Source organism: Asparagus officinalis, chromosome 7 (assembly GCF_001876935.1).
Source record: "Asparagus officinalis chromosome 7, Aspof.V1, whole genome shotgun sequence".
Classification (NCBI taxonomy): Eukaryota; Viridiplantae; Streptophyta; class Magnoliopsida; order Asparagales; family Asparagaceae; genus Asparagus; species Asparagus officinalis.
In genome coordinates this window covers 121,884,857-121,898,400 of record NC_033800.1, presented here as the reverse complement: position 1 = coordinate 121,898,400, position 13,544 = coordinate 121,884,857, and positions in this window count along the sequence as shown.

Here is a 13,544-nt window from a genome sequence, read left to right as displayed (position 1 = left end):
GGCTGCTGTTTTTTTTCCCTATAAATACCCAACACCCCAACTACTTCAGCACCAAGTTTTTATTACAAATCTCTTGTGTTTAAGTCTATTATTTTCAAAGAGCTTCAACTTTCATTTGCTTTCACCGTTTCAAAGTTCACATTCCTAGCTTCAATTGCAATTTCTCCTCTTGCCATAGAGCTACTGTAAAAAGAGAGTTTTTCTTCGATTTACAACTGTTGTGAGCTTGATCTCATGGAGATCTACTGTGTGGTTGTGAGATCTCGGTGGAGCTCATTGTGTAGAAGAAGTTCCGGCTTTCAAAGCGGGTGTGTAGTGGATTTCTCCTCGTGAGTGGGGAGCGAGGACGTAGGTCAGCGGACCGAACCTCGTGAACATACCGTGTGTCATCAATTAGCTAACTTTCTCTATCCGTACTCTCCTTTATTGTCTTTGCATTTCATTTTTGTGTGTGGTTTGTTGGAATATCTTTCAATTGCATATTAATTGTCCATAAACCCTATTCATCCCCCTCTGGGGCCTTTCAATTGGTATCAGAGCAAGGTCTCTACTCTTGTTAGGCTTAAAACCCTTACAGAAAAGATCATTATGGAGACTTCAATGAACATGCATATGCTAGAAGGACAATCCACTACTAGACCATCCCTCTTCACCGGTAGCAACTTTGCCTATTGGAAAGCTAGGATGAGAATTTATTTACAATGCATTAAGCTTGACATTTTAGAAATAGTAGAAAAGAAATATGTTAAGAAGTCCAGTGATAAAATGATTAAGGATGAGAGGACTCAAGCCAACCTTAATATTAAGGTCATGAATGCACTAATTTGTGGTCTTACCCCCAATGAGTATAAGAGAGTTTCTACATGTGCAACTGCACACGAGATTTGGGTAAAGTTATGCATTACCCATGAGGGAACCCTCCAAGTGAAGGAGTCTAAGATTAGTGGACTTATGCATGATTATGAACTATTTAAAATGCTTCCAAGTGAAAAGGAGTCTAAGATTAGTGGACTTATGCATGATTATGAACTATTTAAAATGCTTCCAAGTGAATCTATTGACTCTATGTTTTCTCACTATTTAAAATGCTTCCAAGTGAATCTATTGACTCTATGTTTTCTCGGTTCACTAACATTATAAATGATTTACATGGTCTTGACAAGGTCTTGGAAAATCAAGAGATGTGCTACAAAATTTTTCGCTCTTTGACGTCGGCTTGGGAACCTAAAGCTACGGCCATCGAAGAAGCTCATGATCTCTCAACTCTCACTCTTGATGGACTTATTGGCAAGCTCAAGGTCCATGAAAAGAAAGTGAAGGAGAAGGAAGAAGCACCCCCAAAAGCAACCGAGGAGCCACCCTAAAAATCAAAGTCCATTGCGTTCAAGGGAGCAATTGATGACTCATCCTCCTCGGATAGTAAAGTTGATGTCTCTAGAGAAGTGGCACACATCTCTAAATGGATATCAAGACTAATCAAAATGAACAAAAATTTCAAAAATCGATCTAACAACAAATTTTCTCCTCGTGACTAATCAAAATGAACAAAAATTTCAAAAATCGATCTAACAACAAATTTTCTCCTCGTATAGGTAAATGCTTTGAATGCGAACAAAAATTTCAAAAATCGATCTAACAACAAATTTTCTCCTCGTATAGGTAAATGCTTTGAATGCAAAGAACCGGGACACTTAGCCAAGGATTATCCCAATCTCAAGGAAAAATATTTGAAATACAAGAAGAAGAAGGCAATGTATGCCGGTTGGGATGAATCCGAACCAAGCAATTCGGATAGCGATGATGAGGGCGCGAAGATTGCTCTTCATGACCCAAACGTTTGTTTCATGGCTCATGAAGATGAGATACAATCCGAAACCGAAAGTGAATCCTTTTATGTGCAATGTGAACTAGAAGCGACCTTAGAAGAATTAAAATTTGAATTTAAAAGATTAGCAAAAGAATATTCTTCATTCAAAAAATTACATGCTTCTTGTGATTCTAAGTTTGAGCAACTACAATCATCTCTTGCTTTAAAAGATGAAATGACAGAAGATCTAGACTTTGAAAACAAACAAAACTAAGATCTAAGGTAGAAAGACTAGAATTTAAAAATAATAGAATTAAATCTAATCATGGTTATTCAAGTCACCATCATGTTGATAGAAAATGGTATCATCAATCGCATACTCCTACATGCAAGAAAAGGTTTTTATGCACATATTGCATGAAATATGATCATACTTGATTAAAAATAATATTGATCGTTATGAATTAATGTGGGTGCCCAAGGGCGCCAAAAATATTAACATTCAAGGACCCAAGGCTTGGGTACCTAAAGGTTCTACAACTTATTTATATATAGAGAACGTCTCGCATAAGACATAAGGAGTTGTGGTACCTTGATAGTGGTTGCTCTCATCACATGACGGGCAATAAGGAATTATTTGCAACCCTATCAAGGATTGAAGGAGGTAATATCTCCTTCGGTGGCGGCGAGAAAGGTAAAATCATAGGAATCAGTTCTATTGGTAAGAAACCTTCTCCCGTAATTGAAGATGTTTATTTTGTTAAAAGTTTAAACCATAATCTTCTTAGCATTAGTCAATTAAGTGACAAAAGCTTTGACATCATTTTTAAACCGGATAAATGTATTGTTAGTAAAAATGATAAAACCATTTTTGTTGCTTTTAGAAGATCTAATGTTTACATCTTTGAGATGAATGAGCTTTTAGATCAAGATGTAAAGTGCCTTGCCGCAGTAGATGGGGATCCTTGGATTTGGCACAAGAGACTTGGACATGCTAACATGAAGCTTATATCTAAGCTATCCAAGAAAAATTTAGTACAAGGGCTACCAAATCTATCTTATGTTAAGGACTCTACTTGTGAGGAATGTGCTAAAGGTAAACAAACCAAGACTTCCTTCAAATCCATAAATGAGGTATCCACTTCTAAACCTTTACAATTATTATATCTTGATCTCTTTGGACCCATGCGTGTTGCCTCTCTAGGAGGAAAACACTATATTTTGTTATTGTTGAAGATTTCTCACGTTTTACATGGGTAATTTTTCTTGCTAATAAAAATGAATGTTTTGAAGAGTTTTCTCTTTTTGTAAAAAGAATTGAAAATGAAAAAGACTTAAAAGTTATTAAAATTAGAAGTGGTCATGGTGGAGAATTTTAAAATAAATTATTTAATGATTTTTGTGCTCATCGTGGTATAACACATATGTTTTCCGCTCCAAGAATACCCTAACAAAATGGTGTTATTGAACGAAAAATAGAACCATACAAGAGATGTCATGTACAATGTTGAATTCTTATGATTTGCTAAAATATTTTTGGGCGGAAGTCGTTAATACAGCTTGTCATGTTTTAAATCGTGTTTTAATTAGACATTCTCTCAAGAAAACCCCTTATGAGCTCCTTTATGACAAAACTCCTCAATTGGGTATTTTTGTATTTTTGGTTGTAAATATTTTATCTTGAATACTAAAGACTACCATGATAAGTTTGATTCAAAAATTAATGTTGGTATATTTTTGGGATATGCTCCTAGAAGTAAGGCTTATAGAGTTTTCAACAAGCGAACACTCGTTGTTAAAGAGTCTATAAACGTTACTTTTGATGAATCTAATATTGGTTTTCAAGATGGTTTGCCTAGGGATGATGATGTGATTGAGCAACAAATGGAACTATTGCAACTAAAGGACAACCCTCAACGGAAACACAAAATAACGGGGAGAGCAACAATGAACAAAATCAAGAAGAACTCCCCAAGGATTGGAAATTTGCACCTGACCATCCTAAAGACCAAATTATAGGGAGCCCATCCAAAGGCATTTTGACTCGCTCAAAAGCTATGAGCGAATGTAGTAATGTAGTCTTTCTATCCCAAATAGAATCCAAATGTATTGATGATGCTTTGAAAGATGAATTTTGGGTTTTAGCTATGCATGAAGAATTGAATAATTTTCAAAGAAACAATATTTGGAAATTGGTTCCTAGACCAAATAATACTTTTATTATTGGAACTAAATGAGTTTTTAGAAATAAGATTGATGAATTTAGCATAGTAACTAGAAATAAAGCTCGTTTGGTTGTCCAATGATACAATCAAGAAGAGGGCATAGATTATGATAAAACGTTTGCACCAGTTGTAAGATTAGAATATATTAGGATGTTTTTGACCTTTGCAAGTTTTAAAAATTTTAAATTATTTCAAATGAATGTCAAAAGTGCCTTCTTAAATGGTTTTATTTAAGAAGAGGTTTATGTTAAGCAACCCCTCGGCTTTATTGATTCATCTTTTTCAAATCATAAATCATGTATACCGGGCTCAAAAAGCTTTATATGGGTTAAAACAAGCTCCTAGAGCTTGGTATGCTCGCCTCTAAAGTTTTCTCATTAAAAATGATTTTACAAAAGGTACTATTGATAATACTCTTTTTGTTAGAAAACGGAAAAATGATTTATTTTAGTTCAAATTTATGTGGATGATATTATTTTTGGTGCCACTAATGAATCTTTGTGCAAGGATTTCTCTAAAGTAATGCAAGATTAATTTGAAATGAGTATGATGGGAGAGCTCACCTTCTTTCTCGGCCTTCAATTTAAAAATCCAATGATGGTATATTTGTATCACAAAGCAAGTACGCTAAGAAATTGGTGAAACAATTCGGGATGGAAAACTCAAAACATGTCCCAACTCTAAAGAGCACCACCATCAAGTTGGATGTGGATGATAATGGTGAAAAGATAGACCAAAACCTATATCGAGGTATGATAGGTAGTCTTTTTTATCTCATCGCTAGTAGGTCGGATATCATGTTTAGTGTTTGTGCATGTGCACGTTTTTAAGCTTCTCCTAAAAAATCTCATTTGGTTGCGGTTAAAAGGATTATCAAATACATTAATGGCACCTTAGAACTTGGTTTATTCTATCCTAAAAATACTTCTTTTGATCTTTATGGTTATTATGATGCCGACTTTGCCAGTTGTAGGGTAGACCGTAAAAGTACGAGTAATACTTATCAATTTTTGGGAGTAACTCACTTGTATCTTGGGCATCCAAGAAACAAAATTGTGTTGTCTTGTCCACTACGGAAGCGGAATACATTGCCGTCGGCTTATGTTGTGCATAACTTTTGTGGATGAAACAAAATTTGGTTGACTTTGATTTACACTTTCATGATACAAAGATTTTTTGTGATAATACTAGTGCTATTAATATTTCCAAAAATTTAATTTTGCATTCTAGAACCAAACATATAGATATACAGCATCACTTCTTGCGTGACCATGTTGAACGGAAAGATGTTTCTCTTGTTTATATTGAAACCAAATCTCAATTAGTAGACATCTTTACCAAACCCCTTTGTGAAGTTGTTTTTTCCGCATTAGGAATGAATTGGGCATGTGCATTCTTTAAAAATAATTTCTTTTTGCCTATTTTGTTTTCTTTGTTTATTTGCTCTACCATTGTCATATCCATATTTTCCTTCTTGATTCTAAAATGTCATACCATGCTTAAGCTCACATGTGTACCAAGAGGAGTGTAAATGTGAGAGACCGGGGTCGTCCCAAGAAGAGTGGGGTAGGTAGTAATACATAGTGGTAGGTTATAATTCCTAACATTTGAAGGAGACACGGGTAGGCCAACACTTGAGGTGCATTATGTGATTTCTTTAGCATGTGTTTTTATACTTCTATTACCCTATTTTTTTGATGGTGACAAAGGGGGAGAGAAATCTCCTCATTTGTGCACATAGAAAGGGGGAGCCTTATAAATAGGGGGAACAACTATCTATAAGCCAAAATCATCAATTTTATTTGCCCTTGTATAATGGGTGTTTGTCAACATCAAAAGGGGGAGATTGTTAGGTCCTTTATTTTGATGATGATTTACAAACACCATTATTGGTGCTAATTGTGTATTGAGCTAAATTATAGATTACAATTCATTAGCACCATATATGGAGGATTGGATGGAATATGAGCTACAACGTCAATATCTAAAAGAGGTGGAGGCATAGTGATGAAGCAATGTCTATCAAGAACACTATATGCTTTAAAAAGTTTCATCAACTCTAAAGAAATATCAAGACTTAAGAAATATATTTCTATGTGAGAGATATTTGCTATTTTATTTTCTTTCTAGTACTTAAATATAAGAAAGTAGTTATAGATTTCATTTGGAGCTATTTGGGATATCACACACACTTGCGCTATTTCAAAACTCGGTGGAGCTCGTTGTGTAGAAGAAGTCCCGGCTTCCAAACTGTGTGGGTAGTGGATTTCTCCTCGTGAGTGGGGAATGAGGATGTAGATCAGCGGACCGAACCTCGTGAACATACCACGTGTCATTAATTGGCTAATTTCTCTATCCCTACTCTCGTTTATTGTCTTTGCATTTCATTTTTGTGTGTGGTTTGTTGGAATTTCTTTTAATTGCATATTAATTGTTCATAAACCCTATTCACCCCCCTCTAGGGCCTTTCAAATCTTTGTTGGGTATTCTAAAACAAAAAAGGTGTTATTACTCTTCTCTAGATTGTTACATTGTTTTAGCCGATGTTACCTTATTTGAAAATAAACTAGGACATGTTACTTTTGATACACCCTTACATGCTCAAGATGATTATGATTTTTTTATTTTTTAGGAGATAATTGTCGGTACTCCCTCCAAATCTAATGTGTAAGCGCTAATCTAGCATCTATATTTGTCGAACACTATGTTTATACATGGCATTCTACTCTAAAATCTTCGTAAAAGTCCACCTCTAACTAAGGGCCTGCCTTATAAGTTAGTCAAAGTTTTCACATACAGCTAAGTGCTACCACTACTGATCATCTTCTGATTGCTCTTCCAAAGAGTTTGCCCTTCAAGATATTCTATTGTACACTATATCTCTTATTCTTCATTATCATTGTCATAACATTCTTTCATATATTCTCTAGACTCACACTTAGTTCTCAAGAATGTGTCGAAAGCACTATCTATACTAGGTTGTGATAGACCCTAGAGGGGGGGGGTGATTAAGGTCTTATACTAATCCAATCCTGATTAAAAAATAATATTGATTAATTTGTTCTTGTAAGAATGATATAAGATAGATATGAGCAAGAATGATATGAATAAGCACAAATAAAAAGTACGCTAAGCAAAACACAAACAAACGATATGTTTACGAGGTTCGGTCACCACGACCTACATCCCCGCTCCTCACCTCGAGGAGATCTCCACTATCACACTCCGGTTTGGAAGCCGAAACTTCTACACACTCGGTTTACAAGCTTACCGAAAACTCTCACACAACAAACACTATGCAATCACACTTTACACACTAAGTGTAAGAACCTAGCCCGTGTCCTCCTCCTCAAGTGCTCGGATGCAACCTCTCCCTAGGTTCGTTAACCGATGCCACTCCTATTAGATTCGACCCCGTCTCTCGTCTCACACTTCTCTTGGTGTACAAGTATATTACAAGTGATGCTCACAAAAAAGGTTAAATACAATGGTTTGTTCTCAACAACAAATGAGAACGTAAATAAAGCTCACACTCACTAAATCACATCCCACAACCCACACTATATACTATGAAAATATTAAGCTCAATATTGTGTGTGTGATAACAGTGAATAGATAATATGCAACTCAAATAAAATATAGCTAAGTTATAAAAATGAATCAATAAGCTATATAAGAAAGAGTTTAGGAAACTTCTCAATAAACAAGAAGAACAGTAGATGATGATCCCAAATAGGAGTTGAAAGCTTCTTCTTGTTGTAGAAAACTTCTCTTAGAACAGATTAAGGAAATCAACTTAAATAGCTCTTAAACAACTCTTAATCTCTTGTTAAAACTTATGTAAAAACAAACTCTTGATATATATGAAAGAGAACAGCAATGGGGTATTTATACCTTGTTAAAACTTATGTAAAAACAAACTCTTGATATATATGAAAGAGAACAGCAATGGGGTATTTATACCCACTCAAAATATCAGCCAAAACCAACTTGAAAAGACCAAAATAGCCTCAGACAGCCATTACAAAAAATAGCTGTTAAAAGGCAATGATGAGATCGACAGTCGACCGCGGGGTACAAAAAAGACTGAGAATAGGGTTTGAAAGCTGGCGGTCGACCGCGACGGTCGACTGTGAAAGTCTCTGGATGGATTCACGGTCGACCGTCATGGTCGACCGCGAGAACATAAAAACCATACTAAAAAAGTTTGCTGCTAGTCGACCGCAAACTGATACATGGCATATGACAGGTTTTGGGCTGATTTTGAAAATACATTAAAAATATCAAATCAATTCCAAAAATAGTAAAACTTTGGGAAAAGTTTCTAAATGATGAAATAAACAAGTTTGAAAAGGAATTTTTAAAAAAATTAATTTTCGTTTGTAAAAACTCCCTATTTTTGAAAAGTGTTCAGAAAACCTGTTTTTTCGTGAACATGAAAATTGAGATATGACTTGTAAACACGTATATATGTATCATGCATACATTATATATATATATAATGAGGTATGAGAAAGATGTAAACATGAACAAAAAGTTGTAGTAACAAAGTTTGATAAAAAATCATTTATATGATAGAAACATGTCAAAACTGGGTTAATTGTACATATATTTAGCTTAAATATAGACAAACGATATATGTAAGCAAACTAAACTTATACCTAAGTGAATGCACACACATGAACTTGAATCTTTAACGCTTGATTGTCGTGTGTTGAATTACCTGTAAAGAGAAAAACAAAACAACAAAAACTAGAGAATAGATTAGCGATAAATTGTTTGACAAATCATCATCAAAACTATAGGGCCAACAATCTCCCCCTTTTTAATGATGGCAAATAATTTATTTAATGATATGAAAGTTATATAGATAATCCAAATAAACCAATACATCATTTCATATCCATCAACAACTAAACTAAACAACTAAACATCAACATGAAGATTTTCTCCCCCTTTGACAACATCAAAAAGGGAAGAAAAAAATAGAAACTAGGAGCAACGCTCCCCCTGCATATAAGCACAGATAATAACCAAGTGTATGGCCAAAAGCTCCCCCTGTCAATTTGCATAAATGACATATAAAGATCATATATAAGAGTTAAAAAGTCATAACCATTCATACACAGCCATAAACATTTGAAATTTAAAGTCCAAACCAAGCCTAAAGCATCATTAGCAACATGTTTTCACAATACCACATATTTGTTTTCACAAAACAAAGCATAAATATTGTTTTCACCATACATTGTTCATAGAAATGATAAACTAACATAATCACAATAAACCGAATTAGTCCTACAAAACTACATTGTTTTCCACACAAACCATAGAGTTATTACAACTCAAAATAAGGCATAAGTATCAAGTTTTTGTTCACCAAAACATAAGCATAAACATAAAGAATCAACATAAACCCAATAATCATCGAGAATCAATCACCACCAACATCAGAAGCAGGGCCAGAGCCAGATCCCGAACCAGAGCCAGAAGCAGATCATCCTTCAGAGCCCTCACCTGAATCAGAGTCTGAGCTGGAAGAGGGATCCAGAATCCCAAGCGACTGACGCTGATAACTGAGAATGGTCCTAACGTCCTTCTAAATAGTTGAGACCTGGGTCTCAAGACGATCCAATCGGACACAGATATCAGAAGTGGAGGAGGTGGAAGCTCTAGACCGAGAATGGGAAGATGATGGCTTAGCAGGATCAGATAAGGAGTCAGAAATTTACATACGTGAGAGAGAAACTCTATCAAAGTATTCCTTACCCGGATCCACTTTGGGTTCATTAGTAAGAGCAACACCGAAGTGTTGGAGAATGAGGGTGATGAAGCAGCCAAAGGAAAAAAATTTGTAATGCTTGCATGCCATGTTCTTAAGAAAAACATTTGCCCAATTCACTTTTATTTTGGCAAAGATGACATAAAAGCATTAACCTTATCAGGGGCAAAATGATCAAAGCTACCGGTCTTGAGAATGAGATTTTGAGCAACAATACGAGCAATGATTTTAGCAGTAGGATTGAGTGATTTGTTGTTCATAGGGTAGGTGCAACCGGGCTTAAACATAGAATCGTTCACAGCCTGATCGGTGTGTTCGATAGACATGAGCTCAATGTCACTTGACGGGATCTTAAGGATTCCCGCAAGCTCATCGTCAGAAAATGAGATCTGAATGTTTTTAACAGATGTGGTGATGGTTTTAATACCATCAACAGAAGTGATGACAGACAGATTTGCATAAAACAAATAGACGAGGAATGGGTAATAAGGAACTTTACGTTCCACATCTAGCAGTTTATGCAAACCAACAACATACAGAATATTATTAATATCATACATGACTAATTCCTCGCATTTAATATACCTACTAGGTAGAATTTTCAACTTACAAAGCTCCATGTATTTTTTAACAAGGGGTTTGAACAGTAGAAAATCCTCATAGTTAGAGGCACCAGATGATGATGAGGAACCAATGTCAGGTCTAGATCTCTTCTTAGGAGGCATTGTTATAAAAAAAATAACTAGGGTTTTACAGATAGAAATATGACAGAGTTGAAAACCCTAGAAACCCTAGAATTGAAATTAGAGCATAAGAAAGAGAAATAGGAGAGATTACCCAAGATTCCCAAAAGAGATTGAGGAATAGATGATCCGCGGTCGATCAATGACGAAAGTGACGGGCGACTGTGGAGAGATCTGATTTTTAGGAAGAATTCTCGAAATGAAGGGAAATTTGAGGAGTCGAGTGTATTAAGAAGAAGAATGGTCTGGATCTAATCAGAAATAAGATCAACGGTGGTGGTAGAATAAGGTTATGAAGAGTATCCAAAAATTAACCAAAACCCGAAGTCAAAAACAAAATCGAAACAGAAAAATTTCTTGCGGTCAACCGTGGCGGTCGATCGTGGCAGTCGACCGTGGCGGTCGACCGTAACAACTTCCAGAAACTTCGACGGTCGACCGTGGCGGTCGACCGCGAGAAAAATAACAGCAAAAAAATTTTAAAATCTGGTTTTTAAGAGAAATGCAATTTGGACTTTAATAATTTTTTAATGTTTATTATACATATATAAGAATATATAAGAAGTTCTTAGCTATTTAAATCATGAAATTATTTTATTTGAGCTTAAAAACAACAATAATTATCATTTAAGCTTAAGAACCAATTTACTCAAAACAAAAACAAAACAAACAAAAAAAAATGACATGAAACTCATTTTGGTACCCAAATCATTTTGGTACCACTAAAATTTAGGACATGACCCTGATCATGTAAATCCAAGGCCCTAGGGTTATGAACCCGTTTGGGCGAATTTTGTGCACCGATACGGTCAAAACAAAAATCGTAAACATGACCCATGCGATTGCAATTTGTGCAATGTAGGGGTTTGAATGGTTTGCATTGACCAAAATGATTTGCACGTGGTTCATTTGTAAAAATAGATTTTTCTTTGTAATTATTTTGCAAACAAGAATTTCTTTTCAAATCAAAACAAAACATGGTCAAATGACCAAAACGACCACAATAATCACATTTGTACACATGAGCATGTTTATGATTTACACTATGTGTGTGCACATGTGTATGTGATGAAGAAGCTTGATGGGATGCACAATCATGAATAGGCTTGTCAATTTTTTGTGCATTATGACAAAATTGGGCTAAATGACCTTTAAAACCGCAAATAGAACATTTGTGAATTTTATCATACATGTGTGCATAGTGAATAAGTTTCTTAGAAGAATTAACATTGTATTTTGCACACAAGTCCATAAGCTTTTTATTATTAGCAATACAAGTGTTTAGTGTTGAATCTAAGGTAGATATTCGTTTTCTCATTTGATTCAACTCATCATTGTGCATACAAGCATTGCTACTAGAAGTATGATAAACATGATTATTTATCATAGATTTTAACTTATCTACTTCTAGCATGGCATCACATTTTTCATGAAGCAAACTAGCATTTTCTAATCTCAAAGTTTCATTGTATTTTTTAAGAATTATATTTTCATTTGCAATAAAATTAAACTTAGTGGCTAGTGTTTCATGAGTGGATTTCATATTAACATACTTACTTTTTACATCAATATAGCAATTGTGTAATTTTTCAAACTCAAGAGCAAGCTCATCAAAAGTAATAATATCATCATTGTCAAAATCGCATACCTCACTAGGGTTATCACCTAGTGGTATTGTACATGGAGATGATGCTTCTTTAAGACTTAAAGCGGTATTTTCCAACGCTTGTTGAATAGCCTCCAAGTCCCCTTCATATGCTTCAATAAATTTTCGTAAGGCGTAAGCACTATCAATATAAGCTTCCTCAATAATTTCCCATAAATCGAATTGTTTAGATTGAACAAAAAATTTGAATCTAACATGTCATTAAGCATAGGGAAAAATATCCAAATGAGGAGCAACATTAATAGCATAACCTAAACTAGATGCATCATACATATCCATAATGATTATTTGCAAGAAGCAACATGCAATCAACACTAGATTAGCACAAAAACGATAACATGGATCTTTAACTCAAGGCTATTAGTCCTTAAATCAAAGAGCACCAAGCTCTGATACCAATTGATAGACCCTAGAGGGGGGGGGGGGGGGGGGGGGGGGGGGGGGTGATTAGGGTCTTATGCTAATCTAATCCCGATTAAAAATAATATTGATTAATTTGTTCTTGTAAGAATGATATAAGATAGATATGAGCAAGAATGATATAAATAAACACAAATAAAAAATACGCTAAGCAAAACACAAACAAACAATATGTTTACGAGGTTCGGTCACCACGACCTACGTCCCCGCTCCTCACCTCGAGGAGATCTCCACTATCACAATCTGGTTTGGAAGCTGAAACTTCTACACACTCGGTTTACAAGCTTACCGAAAACTCTCACACAACAAATACTATGTAATCACACTTTACACACTCCTTAGGTTCGTCAACCGACGCCACTCCTATTGGATTCGACCCCGTCTCTCGCCTCACACTTCTCTCAGTGTACAAGTGTATTACAAGTGATGCTCATAAATAAAGGTTAAATACAATGGTTTGTTCTCAACAACAAATGAGAACGCAAATGAAGCTCACACTCACTAAATCACATCCCACAACCCACACTATATAGTATGAAAATATTAAGCTCAATATTGTGTGTGTGATAACAGTGAATAGATAATATGTAACTCAAATAAAATATAGCTAAGTTATGAAAATGAATCAATAAGCTATATAAGAAAGAGTTTAGGAAACTTCTCAATAAACAAGAAGAACAGTAGATGATGATCCCAAATAGGAGTTGAAAGCTTCTTCTTGTTGTAGAAAACTTCTCTTAGAACAGATTAAGGAAATCAGCTTAAACAGCTCTTAAACAACTCTTAATCTCTTGTTAAAACTTATGTAAAAACAAACTCTTGATATATATGAAAGAGAACAGCAATGGGGTATTTATACCCACTCAAAATATCAGCCAAAACAAACTTGAAAAGACCAAAA